General features: G+C 37.0%; 1 long non-coding RNA gene across 2 annotated transcripts in view; it reads right to left on the bottom strand.

The window, feature by feature from the left end:
- Positions 1-1089: 1089 nt before the first annotated feature.
- LOC129398632 (uncharacterized) overlaps positions 1090-17061 on the bottom strand; it is a 223541-nt gene continuing 207569 nt past the window's right edge. Inside the window, exons 4-7 of one of the 2 annotated variants that reach the window (XR_010110881.1) lie at positions 14442-14532; positions 12879-13053; positions 12604-12740; positions 1090-1686 (exon numbers count right to left, since the gene is read on the bottom strand). This is a non-coding gene — a long non-coding RNA (uncharacterized LOC129398632). The remainder of the gene's footprint in view (positions 1687-12603; positions 12741-12878; positions 13054-14441; positions 14533-17061) is intronic. The other variant, XR_008626451.2, reaches the window with a different exon arrangement.

Genomic DNA, 17061 nt, shown 5'->3' with positions numbered 1-17061 from the left:
GTCAGTGTGGCGATTCCTCAGGGATCTAGAACTAGAAATACCATTTTCAGAGTAAATTTTGCAGAGACCCTCACGCTGAAGTAATGGGATGTTTGACATACTGACTTTTTATTACTTGTATCTAAAATATTTCCTATTCTCTGAGATTCTCAACTGTAAAGAAGTTTCTTGTTCTATGTTAACTAACACATTTTTTAATTTTAATTTTTAAGGATACATAATAGTTGTACATATTTATGGGACATGTGTGATATTTTGATACAAGCATGCAATGTGTAATGATCAAACCTGGTTAATTAGGATTTCAATCTCCTCAAACATTTATCATTTATTTGTGTTGGGTACATTCTAAATCTACTCTTCGAGCTATTTTAAAATATACAAAAAATTATTGTTAGCTATATTCGCCCTATACTGCTACCAAACAGTCGAATTTTTTTTTTTTTTTGAGACAGAGTCTCACTCTGTCACCCAGGCTGGAGTGCAGTGGTGTGATCTCGACTCACTGCAACCTCTGCCTCCTGGGTTCAAGCGATTCTCCTGCCTCAGCCTCCCAAGTAGCTGGGAATACGGGTGCCCACCACCATGCCCAGCTAATTTTTGCATTTTTAGTAGAGATGGGGTTTCACTATATTGGCCAGGCTGGTCTTGAACTCCTGACCTCAGGTGATCCACCCACCTCAGCCTCCCAAAGTGCTGGGTTACAGGCATCAGCCACATCTTATTCCTTCTATCTAACTGTAGTTTTGTACCAATGAAACAACCCCATTTTATTATCTCCCCTCCTCACTACCCTATGTTAACTGACAAATACTATAAGCACTATCAGAAATATGAAATTTTAGAAAAGAAATGTAATCAATTTATGACATATATTAAGATTCAGGTGTTAGGCAAGTTTTTCACTTTGCTATATTCGCGTACTTGCAGTTTAATGTCTAATTGCTTTCAATTATAGCTTTAACATGTTTGAAACTTATCTCTTTTCAGAAGATCCTGCTTCTTGACACTAACTTATTTATCTTTTTAAAAGTATTTCCATTATATTAAAGATTGCAGAAAGCCTCCAAGTCAAATACTGTGCTGACACAAGACACAGTGCTTAAACTCCCTAAGGAATGAAAGTCTCATCTCTGATTTACTCTTTCTAATAAGAAGACTCTTCTTCAATGCTCCAACATCAACAAGTTGAATCTATTCAACTGCATAAAAATGCAGATCTCTCTACTGGAATTCTTCTTGGAAAAACCCTATTTCGAACTCATCTTATTATCTGAATTGTTTTTATACATTTAATTTTCTTGGCTGAATTGCTCCCCAGTTAATCTTCCTCAATCCAGCCGTGCCATTCAGGTTGTTCATAAGCTGACGGTGAATACTAATGTAACCAACAAAGGAGTTCTTCCTGAGCACTACGTAAAGAAAGACCACTGCATTGTAGTGGAGAAAGTGTTTAATGGACACGGGGCTGGGCACAGCTCCTAGGGCAGGGGTTTTTCAAAGGCAGTTTGGATGAAGGGGTGGGGTGGCTGGTAACAGGTGCTTGCTGCTGATTGGTTGGGAAGAAGATGGACTCACAGTGGGAGACGAAGCTGTCCTCCTGCTGGCTGAATCATTTCTGCTTGGGGCCACAGAGTGGGGTTGGCAGGTCCAGGTGGAACCATGGATGTTAGACATGAAAAAAACCTGAAAATATATGTCAAAGTTCAAACTTAGGTTCCACAGTAGAGATTCTATTTGCAGCAGTAATTGGAGAAGTTGCGTATCTTACACCTCTGGAATAATGGCTGACAATCGTTTATGTCTCAGCCTTAGAAAGACCTAGTCTCCTCTCCTTCCTGATGGCTTTACAAAAGTGGTTGAGTTTTCTGGTAAGGCCTATTATCATTTACAATGTAGCCTACATTTCTTCCAGAGTTGGCTCTGCCAATTAGCCCAGGAATAGTTAAGGGAAAGGCAAGATGGAGGTGGGTTAGCTTAGCTTACTGTTACAATTTTTGTCATTGATATAATTTTTGCAAAGGTAATTTCACTGTTATTCAAGCTTTTTTTTTTTTTTTTAACACAGATTCTCCCTCTGTCACCCAGGCTGGAGTGCAGTCGCACAATTTCGGCTGATGGCAATCTTCATCTTCTGGGTTCAAGCAATTTATCCTCCTTTAGTACTCAAGCTTTTATTACACATGCTCCATCAGGCAGGATTTTGTCCATCTTCATTTTCTATAGTTTATATTATGAGAATAATAATGACTTTCATTTTATAGCATAAAATTATATAACGTTGAAGGTGTTTTGAAAGCAGTCTCTATACCTATTATTGCTCTTAATCATTTTTGTTATCAAGAGAACAAAATGTTTATCTCTTTCTATATCAGGAAGTGACTTCAAATGTCTCTGCTTATGACAATCAGTCATTAAAAATAGCTTGCCTCACCATTTTTTCTTCCACTCCCTCAAAAACATTTTTTTCTTAGACATAAATCTTTATTAAAAGTCTCCACATGTTGTATAAAAGATTTCCAGGGGTATGTAGAATATATTTGTGGCACTTTTGTCAGAGGTGTTTGAACTAGAGCAAATCCATCTTGAATAGAAGCTGGGTAAAATGAGGCTGAGACCTACTGGGCTCATTCCCAGATGGTTAATGCATTCTAAGTCACAGGTTGAGATGGAAGGTCAGCACATGATACACGTCATAAAGACCTTGCTGATAAAACAGGTTGCAGTAAAGACGTCGGCCAAAACCCACCAAAACCAAGATGGCGATGAGAGTGACCTCTGGTTGTCCTCACTGCTGCACTCCCACCAGCGCCATGACAGTTCACAGATGCCAAAGCAACATCAGGAAGTTACCCTATATGGTCTAAAAAGGGGAGGCATGAATAATCCACCTCTCCTTTAGCATATAATCAAGAAATAAGCATAAATATGAACAACCAGCAGGCTTTGGGGCTTTTCTATCTATGGAGTAGCCATTCTTTTATTCCTTTACTTTCCTAATAAACTTGCTTTCACTTTATGGACTCATCCTGAATTATTCTTGCGTGAGATCCACGAACCCTTTTTTGGGGTCTGGATAGGACCCCTTTCCTGTAACATCTTTCTGGTGACCACGGAAGGGACTGTAGTGCAGAAACCCCCGATCCAAAGGCTAACTTCGGGTAAGTGGTGGGGTCTGGAAACATCTTTCTCCTGAACCCTGAGGGGGTGATACTAAAGAAACCCTGCAACCCAAAGGAAATAGACTGCAGCACTAATCGGCTGACTTTGGGTAAGTGGTGAGGTACCCGGGGAAAGGATGGGATTGGGTTATAGGCCCAATTTAGGGGAGTTAGAGTCTCTCCTAAGACAGAGTTGGTTACAGGCCCCTCTTAATAAAAGGCAAGGATGCTTGCTCAATCTCGGGTTAGAGGCCCACCTCAGGAGGGTTAAAATCCCTTCTAAGATTTAAGGGGTTAGAGGCCTCTCTCGGTAAAATACCTTACATCTAAGAATGGGTTTGGCACCACGGGATGTTAACTGCTATTCTCTTTGGAATAATCTGCGTTTTACACTCAACAGCCTGAGCTTTTCAGTGTCAGCTGCAATTGGTGGGTCTTTTCTCTGGCCCCCTTGAACACCTCACCTTCCCCACCCTGCCACAGGCAATGCTTTTCTGTCTCTTCTTACCCTTATCTTTTCTATTACTCGGGGAGACCATCTTGCCCAAAGACCACAGGTTAAAACTCCTGGTTGGAGGTTGGATTAACTATGATGGGGCCCAACTGGGGACAAGTTTTAGCCTTGCCAGTTTGATATTGGGTGCTAAGCATAGTGGCTAATGTCTATGTTTTGTAACATGTATTTTGCTCTGGCCAAAATGGAAAAAAAATACTTTTCCCTTTTGTTGTGGCTTGGCCCCCAGAGCTAGAGTGCAGCCAGCCAGGTCATTAGGGTGTGTCAAGGAAAGAGAACAAAGAAACCTGGCATACTGGCAAAAGGGGAAGGATTTCTTACTAGCTAGGCTTCTGGTCTCTCTCTCTTTCTCTCTCTCTCTCTATGCAAATCGGCTGAATGAGAGGTAAAAATCACTGTTTATCTCCTTTGTAAAGTTTTGATTAATGGAAGAAAGATTTTGTGAGGCTAGGCTTAAACTGTAGGAATCTAGTGTGCTTTGTGTGTCTTTCTGTATTGTTCTGTCATAAAGAGGGGTACCTTAGGAAAGATTGGGGCCTAGGACCCCTATACACCTGGTTTTCAAGATGGCCCAGCAAACTGGTCAATTACAAATTTTGCTGCAGGTCACAGAAAAATCTATATGAGGTTTTCTTGCTGTCTTTTATGTCCTTGGGAGCTTGACCTTGTAACCATGTGGCCATGCTTTCTTTTTTCACAATGGTGACCTGGGTTTGAATTTCAATTCCCAGCTTAGGGGATGAGTCATTTATCTTCTTCTGTCTGTGTACTTACATGCATTATGTGTGATATAAATATTAATTGGTTTATAAATAATAAGTGCATAAATCAAATATTTTGTTAAAAAAAGTGAAAAGTGTAATGTCTTTTAGTTCAAGTGACTTAAGTAATCTTTGGGAAATAAAGACAGTTTTAAAGATTATTGGTAAAATATAAATATCTTCAAAAATGTAAATATTTGCTCTAAATTATATAGGTCAGATATTAAATTTGCTAAATGCTTTAAGGTCATAAATTACTTCTTCGACTTTTGAAAATTGTTCTATTTATTTTCGAGAATTAAATTCTGTGTAAGGCCTGGGACATGTGGACTTAGATGCTGGAAAGAATCAGACTTTATCTGCACTTCTGTCTGGGTCATAGGCTTCATACCTCGTACATAATTAAAATCCCTTACTTACCAAGGTTTTCACCAAAGTAAAAGTCACTAAGAGTTAACAGTGTAACATGTATTTGAGACAACTGAAGAAACAGTTTTACAAGCAAGGTGTATACCAAAAGTGAAATGAGTTTTTGGTAAAAGATTATCAGAAGGCATGGGAATGTGAAACTTTTTTTTTTTTTTTTTTTTTTTTTTGCCTAAAGGGTTAAAGGATTGTTTTAAGTTAAATAGGAAAAATCTGAAGGTTTAAGCAAATTGTGGAAAGTTTGTGAAAAATTAATTGTAAAAGAGATTCTATGTGTGGAAACTGGGCTAAAGTTAAAAATGTATTTAGTTTTTCCATAAACTAAACATTGGAGTAAAAGCACAACAGGTTGTTTTTAAAGCCAAAACCTGTTTATGATCTGCTCTTTAACAAAAATTTGTAAAGGGTTATAAAAGGTTTATAAAAATCGTACCTTATGGTCAAACTGATTAAAATTAAATACATTTGTCTATAAGGTTTTACTAAGAACTGGGTTTGACATCAATAATACATGAATGCAACAGTGACATTTGCTTTATTTGGTATAAAAGTCATATAGGAAGCATTATCAAATGTGAAATGATGTTTAACTTTCTTTAGGTTATATGCATATAAATTTTTTCTTAGTGTGTGTTTCAAAATTGCATAAGATTCCTATAATTCTAATATGCCTCAGTATATGTCATCAGTAATGATTATAATTGTTACATTAAATCATTGTATATGCAACAAAGGTAACCAAATTGCTTTGTCAATCATGTTTTTAACTGTGGCTGTCCTAAGATGTTTTGACATCCATACACAATTGTTGTCTTGTTTTTGTCCTCTTTAGAAGGTGGTTTATAATCAGCTATAGAACTCCAACAGATGTTCTTAAATACAGGTTTCTGATAACTTTGAAGATTGTGACACTGGAATAGAAGAAACAACTTTCAGAACTCTCGTGGAAAACTGGAATGTTCATGAATACTAAACAGAACAGGAGTTAACTGCATGGACTGAACTACAGAAGCTATTCACAGCTTGAAGCAATTAAGTAAAGTGTACTCCTATAAACAAAATTTGGAGCATATTTGTTTCTCTCTACCTAATTTCTCTAGAATTTGGAAACTATTTGTAAGTATTCTTAATTTATGGCAATATAGTTATTTGCCTAAATGCAATAGGTATCTGTTTTTCTTTGCAACAAGACACAGTTGGGGAAACTGGTTATTTTACCAGTGCTTTCACTGGAATGGTATGTTTTCCTTTAAGGAATCAAATTTGACTTGTAAAGCCAATAAAAGACCCTTGGAGAACCAGCCTCATATCTTGCCTACACAGTCCCTTTACAGGGTTTCTGACCTGTGGTAAGTAAAGAATGTCACTTTCTAACAAGTCCAGGAGCCCCAAGTTATCTTGGGATCTCAAGAGGAGAAGAATTTACCCAACTCATAGGTATTTGAAGGTAAAAACTCATGGCAGGGCTCGGCTCTAAAAAAGTCTTATCTAAGATTCCTTCTATGGAACAGAGTTCCATCCAAACCAATTTAAAAAGAGCTTATATGAAAAATAATTATTCTTGCTGCACTTTATACAAATAATCAGGCCAAGGATAATAAAGCAAATGGATCTTATCATGATTTGTCTTTATTAAAAATAGAAAACTGGAGAGAACTATTATGTTTCAAGAACTATGGTACACTTATTATTAAATTCTAGCCTCGCCAGTTGTTTTTAAGTTTGTTTCTGAAATTTAGGCTAACCCTCCTTATTCCTGTAAACCAACCAGGACCTGTGATGGCTGCTCAGAAGAAACAAGAGGGTTGGGTAATGTAAAAAATCTGAATCAGTATTCTAATTCTGGGCATATACTGGAATCATGTAGTAACCCCATATTAGCTTGGTTTCAACAGTTGTCCAGTTCATGGAAAGTCTTCTAATTTAGTTTACTTGGGCTATGTTACTTATTTTGCTCTTCTTTTGTGGAATATATTGCTGTTGTACTCTTTATGTAGGAATGAGGATAAGCTTACTCAACATTTTCTTAAATTAAACACTTACTAATCTCCCAGATATCATCTGTTGTCAGAACTAAAGAGCTATGAATGACCCTCACCATACTGATGCTTTCTGACTGAGTGCCTCTCCACTCTGAATATGAGAGATTGTCATATTTAGACAGGAATATCATTGCCCCTATTCAGCCTAAAGAAGTTACAGAAGATGGATGTTCATCTCTGTGCAACCCTTAGGATTAAGGGTGCTCTTATAAAAGGGAGAGGGAAAATGTCAGAGGTGTTCAAATCAGAGCAACTCCATGTTGAATAATTGCTGGGTAAAATGAGGCTGAGACCTACGGGGCTGCATTCACAGACAGTTAAAACATTCTAAGTCACAGGATGAGAGAGGAGGTCGGCACAAGATATAGGTCATAAAGACCTTGATGATAAAACGGGTTGCAGTAAAGAAGCCAGCCAAAACCCACCAAAACCAAGATGGCAATGAGAGTGACTTTTGGTTGTCCTCACTGCTACTCTTCCACCAGCACCAGGACAGTTTACAGGTGCCATGGCAACATCAGGAAGTTACCCTATATGGTCTAAAAAGTAGAGGCCTGAATATGGGATAGCCATATTCAGGCTGCTATGGAGTAGTAGTACTATGAAGTAGCCACTCTTTTATTCCTTTACTTTTTTTACAAACTTGCTTTCACTTTACTCTATGGACTCGCCCTGAATTCTTTCTTGCAGAAGATCCGAGAACCATCTCTTGGGGTCTGGATCTGGACCCCTTTCCTTTAACAGTCTCACCACTTACTAGTAAGTTTCTTACAAAATTGTTATTTTCCTGGTCTTATAAAATGTTCATTAATTTATAGAATAGACTTTATACATAAATTATGCCAGTACAATTAAACTGAGTGACAATATTTGAAACCATTAACTATACTTTTCTAGATAAATGTATCTCAATGGTTATACTTTAAGGAGTTATACTTCTATCTTTCTGTCACAGAGAGCAATTTTTCAAAATGGCTTGAAGGAATCCACATACTCATAACACACATTTATACTCAAACTTTGAGGGTAATAATATATTGAATATCCCCCCCAAATTAAAACAAGTTTCTTTTTGGATAAATTCTAGGTAATTTTTAGTTCAATACTCTTCTACAGGAACACACAAGCTTAAGTTAACTGTATTATAGTTCTGACTACTTTTACTGCCAGCGGAGAATCTGTATGGGTCTGCAGCAACCTCAATTCTTGCCTTCTCAGAAGAAAGAATTCGACAGAGGGGCATAAGGCAGAAAGAGAGCCTGAGGCAAATTTTAGAGCAGAAGTGAAAGTTTATTAAAAAGCTTTAGAGCAGGAATGAAAGGAAGTAAAGTACACTTGGAAGAGGGCCAAGCTGGCGACTTGAGAGATCAAGTATGCAGTTTGACCTTTTGAGTTGAGGTTTTATATGTTGGCATATTTCTGGGGTCTTGTGTCCCTTCTTCTCAATTCTTCCCTTGGGGTGGGATGTTTGCATGTGCATTGACCTGCTAGCACTTGGGAGGTGAACATGTACAGTGAATTTACCGGAGCTGTATGCATGCTCACTTGAGGCATTCTTCCCTTACCAGTCGAATGTTCCTAGAATGTCATGTACCAGTTAAATTTTGCCATTTTGCCTCTTAATGCTCATGCTTGAGTCCACTCACCCAACTCCTGAGATCTTATCAGGAAGCTACTGAACACCAATTTCAGGGTTTTTTCTATCTATCAGGAGACTGCCTTTCCCTGGTGTCATCTGTGACCAATTATTATTTTAGAGAGACAGTTAACCACCAGGTGGTCACTTGACATTCGTGGTGTGTGTGTATGTGTGTGTGTGTGTGTGTACTGGGGGGAGCCCTCTCCTGCCCCACTCATGCCTGACTAGCTACCTACTGTAACACTTCTTGTTTCTTTTTTTTAAAAAATCATGTCCAGAATAACAGTGATCACTACCAAAAAATCAAAATCAGAAGCTCTTGAATATTTATTCAGCATGTTATCAATTATTAGCAACAGAAGCTCATTACATTTAGTTATTTAGAAGTATATGTTGAGATTCAGTTTTCCCCTCAGATTTTCCCTTCTACAAATTCCTTATTGATATTTTTCTATAGCCAGTAATGGTGTATGCTTTACATTGTTCTTTTCAAGCAAAGTTTATGAGAACCATAACCTAAGTTAAAATTTTGGAGTTTTGAGCATTAATTTTTATTCACATTGAAGTGAAACCAGAACTTTTTTGAGTAAATTTTGCAGCTGTCCACTCTAGTTCCTCTGTGACCATGTGTGCAGGTGAGGTTATCACGAAAGTTCTCAGATGAGGTCATTAGAGAGTGATGACTCTGCCTTCCCTCGGGTGATTTGTTACATGATGAGCATAGTGTATGTGAAGTTCAGTTTTTTGTCAGATTATGTAACCTTGAATTCACTGCTGCCTTCGTCAAAACTTTGGCTATGCAATCAGTATTCCTTGAGGACTTAATAAAAATAAAGTTTATTCACTTGAGGAGTTAAAAAAAATACATATGCCTAAGACTCACCTATAGAAATTCTGATTCTGTTATTTGGGGATAGGAATATGGCAACTCTATTTTTCTTTTAAAACCCATGGTTGATTCTGAAAAATAATGAGGATTAGAAACTACTTTTATAAGTACTTTAAGTTACATTCCTGAATCATGTCAGAGAACTTCAAACTCCCAATTGCCAGAAAAAGCTGTAAATTTGATTTGAACTTTTTTAGGAGACTAAACTCTGAGGCTGCACGTATTAGAACAGTCTCATCCAACCTCCTGGAATCCATTGAGTCTATTTGTATTACGGGCTTAGGGTGAGACCTGGAGCATCGTGATGGTACAGAATGTACTGCACATTGAGGTACTTCATTACATGAGATCCTGTCTAGACAGTGGGACAGGAAAAGATTCCCAAACAATGCCAAGACCCTCTTACTGTTGAACTCATCTCCACTGAACCCCTGTGAACTGCCCCCACAACCCCCACTTCCTTCAGGAGTCAGATCAGACTCTAGTTCCCACATTATTTTGTTTGAATCTCTATTAACAGCTTTTATTATCCTGATGGGTTAGAGTTAGTCATGTGTTTCTTGGTCTTTCCCTGAGTCTTCCCTTTGAGTAAACGGATATTGACTTTCCAGCACTTTTCCCATCGGCATCATCCAACATAATGTCTTTCAAAAAGGTGTGTTCAGTGAAGAGATGTTCCTAGATCCCAAATATAAGCTGAATCCTAAGAACATAACTGATATTGCTTTGTTTGCAAAGTTAATATACAATCAGTTATAACAATTTCCTTCTTGAGCTAGTTTTTTATTATTTGTCACAATTAATACTGTAACAAATTTTCACACACTTAGTGGCTAAAACAACACAAACTTATTATCTCACAGTTCTGTAGGTCAGAAATCCAGGTAGAATTCACTGGTTCCTCCACATACTACCTTCCAAAGCCAAAATCAAAGTGTCAGCTTACTCGTATTTTGTTGTGCTAGGAGAGGATCCACTTAGCTCATTTAAGTTGTTGGCTACGCTTAGTGTCTTGTGGTTGTAGGCCCCAGTGCCTATTACTATGCTGGCTGTCACCTGGGAGCCTCTCTCAGCTCCTGAAGACCACTTGCATTCTTTGTCTTGTCTCCAGCCAACAAGCAGGAGTCCTTTTTATGCATCCGGTGCCTCTGATCTCCCTTTCTGATGTATGTCTCCTGTCTCTAGCTTGAAAAATGTTCTCTCCTTTTAAGTGCTTATGTGATGCCATTGGGCCCTGGTGATCCAAAATAATCTCCCCGTTGTAATTATATCTGCAAAGTCTGTTTTGTTATGAAACATAAAATATTCACAGATTTTAGGGTTTTAGGGAATGGACATACTTGGGGATGGTTTTTCTACCTGCTAGACTGTTGTACACCTATTGTCACTCTACTTTTCCCCTGTCCATTTGCTATTTACCACTGTAATTCATGAGGTTTTCTGCCATCATGTATCACTTTTTCATAGAGCTAGTCTAATTGTATTAGTCAGGGTTCTCCAGGATGGATGGATGAATAGATAGATAGATAGGTAGGTAGATAGATAGAGAGATAGATAGATAGACAAGCGGTAATTCATTAGGGGAAGTGGCTCATGGTATTACGTAGTCTGAGAAGTCAGTCTCATGATAGGCTCTGTGCAAGCTGGAGACCCTGGGTTGCAGGTAGCCTGGCTCGGTCCAAGTCTGAAGGCATCAGAGCCGGGGAAGCCAAAGGTATAACTCTCTGTTCAAGGCTAAGTAAGGTGGGAGAGCCTTAGAAGCTGCTGGCACAAGTCACAGAGTCCAAAGGCCAAAGAGCCTAGAGTTTTAATGTCCAAGGGCAGGGTAAGAAGGGTGTCCCCACTCCAGGAGCAACAGAATTCATATTTTCTTTGCCTTTTTGTTCCACAGGGACCCCCAGCCTACTGGATGTTTCTGATCACCTTGAGGGTGAATCTTTCCAATCAGTCCACTGAGGCACATGCCAATCTCCTCGGAAACACCCTCACAAATACACCCAGAAATAATGGTTTTCCATCTATCTAGGTTATTTCTTAATCCAGTCAAAATGACACCAAAAATTAACCATCACACTAATGCTTAATCAAAAGGCTGGTGAGATGCTACCTCTTTAGGTAGATTCTGGTAGATAGCTGGGAACTATTGATACCACAACCTCTCTTCCCTCCCAAAGAAATACTGATACTTTGGAATTAGTTTTCTTCTTTCTTATTCTTATTCCAACTAAGCCTTAGCACACCATGGTCCAGAATATACTGGCTTCATATTTGATTATCTCTGAACTCATAACATGTCTTCACTTTAGAAGCTGCAGAGAATATTTTTCTGAATTTATATAAATACTCTTTCTTATTAACTTACAAGAATGAGCATGAGTCATTTAAAATGTGTGATTCCCAATGGATTTAATCTACAATTTGTTCTTTAAATGCAGAAAAATAAATGGGATATTGGAGATGTGTTCTCGTGGAGTTTACCAAAAGAAAACAATGTACATTTAAATTGCAACTTCAAGATTTGTTTCACTTTAAAAAGAACCAACCCTGTCTTACAGTACAATAGCATTTTGTGTTAAAGGCTAAATTACTAAAACACATTTATTTAAAATAAAATCATAATAGTCTCAAGAGCTGCATCTTATCACACTTACTTGTCACCAAAAAATAGTGTTGTGTACAGATGGCAGCAATGATGTGATGTAATGTATGTCAAGAATATTTGTTAAGATAACATTGTGGGCCAAGACTTTATAGCAACTGCAGTCCTTTCTTGGTGAACTTACTTTTAAAAAACGATTTCTCATCCATTCAGACAGGTTCTTTTGCTGAAAGTCTCCAAAGACTGTTTCATTATCGTACCTTTTCAATGACTTTCCATAAAGGAATACAAGATGTGAATCTGGCTTTTAATATGCACCATTTAAAGTAGTTATCAATGATACATTAGTCATTCCATCCAGTGCCCCTGTGAGGTGGGTGAGTGAATAATTATAGGTGACCTTCAGACAAGTGAGGATCTAATGTAGCCTTGAAGGCTTCTAAGTATGGGGTGTTTTCTTTGATGAGTGAGTAATCACTGAGTTATTAGCATTACATTTGAGAAGTCATTAGGGATTTGTAAGTAAAACAAATCTATTTTTCTTAGTCATGATAATGGGCTACTGTTCTTACCTGTAATGCTGGATTTTAGCTTTTTCTTTTCTTATCTCAAGATTTATCACTTAATGGGTATATTTTCCTTCAGGAAAGGACACAAAGTTGGAGCTATCAGAAGCAACAATGTTTAATAAAAACAATTTTTTTTTCAGCTGTAAAACAAAAGAAAAAGTCAAGAAAAACATGGATTCCTATTTTCTCTTCCATGACTAATTTGAAAAACAATAACAACAACAAAAAAGCCATTTCAAAGCAATTCTAAATATTTAACTCTAGTTTATAAAACTGACCTGTTCAGTTGCCTTGAATGAATCATTTATCCTGTTAGTTACTTCATTAAATCTGTCAAACTATCTCAGCTTCTCTGGAGGCTGAAGCAGGAGGATCACTGGCACACAGGAGTTTGAGGCTGCAGTGATCTATGACCATGCCACTGCACTCCAGCCTGGGTGACACGGTAAGACCCTGTCTCAGAAAAAAAAAAAAAAAAGACTATAAACAGTGTATGGAAAGACATTTGCCATCCATTTTTGTATTCCCCATACACTGAATAGAGTAGGAGCTTAATAAGTATTTGTTGAATAATGTTGCCAATTTCTTTTGGTATTCACTTTTATTGAATAACCTCTTTCTCTCTCTACCTCAATTTTATAGGAAAGGAAGGGAAAAGAAGTAGGGAGTGGGTGAAGCATTCTCTGCTTTTGATACTTTTTCTGGTTGAGTCAGATTCAAGAAAAGAAACAATTTGAGCAGTAAAGGATTCAGTACTGACTCTACCAACATTTATTTTTGCTTATCCAATGCACAAAAAGAATGATGAGAAATCATTTCTCTCTACTTTAATGTTATTTCCCATTTTTTATTTCGATATATATTCCAACCTGTTAACTTTATTTCTTCTTCCCTGTGATGATCTCCCCCATTCCCTCTTCTGCAGCATTTTCTCTTCTTGTTATTCAATTAACAAGAGACCCTAGGATAACAACCTTTCTTCTTTACAGACTAATTGTTCTTTTTTCTTAGACATAAAAAACTAGATGGGCATACAAATATACATCAATTGAGTTGTGAAGGTTAAAAACGATTCACTTTTCTTTTCATCTTTTCTTCATTTTCCTCATGCTTTTTTTCTATTCATGTTTTCAATGCCTGTCTTCAATTTTACTTATCTTTCTGTTCTTTAGAGATAATTAGCAGTGTGTCACTTTTTACACTCAATCTCCAAGGCAGAATCTACTTCATAATTAGTTTGAATAGTTATGCCAACCTGAACAGTCCTTGGCAGCAGTTTAGTTATGTACTAGAAGCATACGGTAAGGATTTTGTCCAGTATATAGCAGAATCAATATGGTGTTGAGTTAAATTTATTTATTGTAACAACACCTGAAAGCAAGCTTTCATTTAAAGCAAGACACACTTGCCTTAATCAGATGGTCAATAATTGCAACAACTAAGAGAAATTGAATTGCTTTACTCAGAAATTGCATCATTTATTTAGGGAGGGGAGAAAATATTACTGAAATTCTCTTCCAACTCTTTCAGAATTGGTTTGCCCTATATTAGGAACAAGTACAAAAGACTGATAAGAAGAGCCTTTATCATTTCATCTGGAGGATACTTATAAGGTCTAACTATCTATCAACAAAAACTCTTGTTCATACATCGATTCATTCATTCATTTACTCACTGAACAAACATTTATTGAGCTACTAGCATGTGTCAGGGCACTGTGCTAAGAACTAAGACAAATTTTTTTTGCTTATCCACAAAAATTTGCTTATTACAAATTTTTATCTTAGTTTGGGCAAAACCACCCAATGAGTAAGTAGCAGAGATAAGATAAGAATACTGACCTCTTTCTTCTATGAGTCCTAAGTGAAAAGTCTTGCAGTGGAAATTTCCAAACTCATTTACTGAGAAAGCAGCTGTACAAAATTGGCCAAGCTTAATATAAAATAAAACAGAGAGTTTTTTTATAGCTAATTTACTGTTTATATAGTTTTTAAATGCACCATGTTTAGTTTCCATGGAATCTGTGAACTTGTGGGGAATATAGTGTACTTTTCTAAGGTCAGATGCTTAAGTTCTTTCAAACATCTGACATAAGAGTTAAAGTGAGAGACAGGATGATTAAAGAAAGTGGGTGGAACAGGCACCATGGATACTCCATGCTGAAAATGTGTGGCCTTAAAATTTTTGAAGGGTCTTTTGAGTTAGCTGATGTGATTGCTTCTAAAGCTCTAAACTCACCACAGTAAGTAGAGCTGCTTTTAAATGTGCCCACTGCCCCAGAATTTCCTCTTCACTCCCCTTTACCACCTGGTTGTACTGACACACAGTTATACAACTAAACTCAACACAGATAGGAAATAAACTACAAGGTCCCATTTTCTTTCCCTATTCTCTCATCTATAGTAGTTCTTCTCATTTCCTATTTCTGAAAAATGGGCATCTTCCCATGAACCTCATACTACTATGAAAATAAATTAATAAATGAAAATAAGTCGGCTGGGCATGGGGGCTCATGCTTGTAATCCCAGCACTTTGAGAGGCTGAGGCAGGAGGATCAGTTGAGGTCAGAGTTTGAGACCAGCCTGGCCAACATGGTGAAACCCCATCTCTACTAAAAATAGAAAAATTAGCCAGGTGTGGTGGTGCATGCCTGTAATCCCAGCTACTCAGGAGGCTGAGGCAGGAGAATCGCTTGAACCCAGGAGCCAAGAGGCGGAGGTTGAAGTGAGCTGAGATCACACCATTGCATTCTAGCCTGGGCGACAGAATGAGACTCTGTCTCAAAAAAAAAAAAAAAAAAAAAAAAAAAAGGATAAAATAAGTCTATGCAGAGTCTTATTTAAATATGATAATGCAATTTAAGTTTCCTAATCGTTCATTCTGAAGGGCAACGTTGGTAAAGGAGAAAGTATTCAATGCTTAGCTAACAGTTTTGCAAGAGTTGCCCTTATATAACTCGAAACTAAGTCACTTTTGATATTTTTGGCGTATTTGCACCTTTTTGAAAAAATGTTTTGAGAAAGCCATAAATTAGAGATTTGTAGATACAGTTATAATTGTTAATATTCTTAAAGAAAGTAATATAAATTTTGGGGAAAAGACTCCCTCTCACTCAGTAAGCTTCTAATAGCGAATCTAGCTCAGATGAATAAGAAAATTATTATTGAGCAAACATTTTAGTGATACTATTCCTTTTGCTTCCACCTTTGCTCTGCAATAAATGTGAAAGCCAGTTACCTGATGATATTATTCTTTATCTGCAGTTTCCGGCTGGCAAAGGAACACCCCAAGGATCCCATGACAATACTTCATATTTCAAAGCCTATAACTTCAGGATAATAATGTCTTATATTTGTAATATGCTTTCATGTTTCACAATTTACAAATAATTTTTACATGAATTGCCTTTTTGTTTCTTAAAAAATCACTTAAGATGGGTAAGGCAAGAATCCTTCCTTTCATTTTATAGATGAGCCATGTGATGTCAGAAGTGTGATGTGCCATGCTCCACTACAGACAGGAAGTGGAATAGCCAGGAACTTGAATCCAAGCCTTCTTATGCCAAAATTCTCCTTTGATATGTGAAGGCACCCTCATCACTCCAAAGGTAAATGAAATCATTAGGTAGCAAATGAAGACCCAAAGAACATTTTTATTGACTCTCTATTGCTGAATATTTGTTTTTTTCCTACAAATCTTTCTCAGATCCATTCTTTGTTTTACAATGCAAACTCATCCCATGATATATCAAAGAAAAGCAAATAAACTGAATTGTTGATTCTAGAAGAATATATGGAGGGTTTAATTCAGTCAGTTTAATCTCTTGCAACCAAGAACCCTAATAAACTGTGACAAATACACTATCAGCGAAACTGGCAAGTTGTTTAACTTTATTGTCTTCAAGTTTTTTAACTTTAAAATGGGGATTATAATTATACCTACCTCAGATAATCATATGAGAACTAAATGATTTAATACATATAATGCTCTTACTAAAGTACCTGGCACACAATAGGCACTATGATGGTTAGCAATGATTAACTATTATTAGTGAATAGGTTATAATGATAACACATTAACTAGTGCTTTAATTATTCCAAGTAGTTTTAAAATCACACGAATTTAAATAAACTTTCTCTTTCTTTTTTTTAAGATTTTCACATATTATTTCAAAGGCTGAGGTTTTCAAACAGAAAAGATAAGTTTTATTAAGATTAAGTAACGTCCAGGGTTAGAGTTTAGAAAAGAAGGTCAGTGCTACACATCCTGAATGTGTTTTGGACTTACACATTTTTAGATATTTCGACCTAGGAGCATCCTGGCAGTTTCAGACTAAGCATAGAGTGCTCTCTTGCTTCAGTAATTGGCACTTAGAGTAATAATTACATCAATCATGCTGTCCAGAAACATACAGTATTTAGACTTAATGGGAAGAAAACAACTTATTAGAAAAATTCTGTT

This window comes from Pan paniscus, chromosome 1 (assembly GCF_029289425.2).
Source record: "Pan paniscus chromosome 1, NHGRI_mPanPan1-v2.0_pri, whole genome shotgun sequence".
Lineage (NCBI taxonomy): Eukaryota > Metazoa > Chordata > Mammalia > Primates > Hominidae > Pan > Pan paniscus.
The sequence above is the reverse complement of the archived record's forward strand: the minus strand, read 5'-3'. Positions and strand labels throughout refer to the sequence as shown.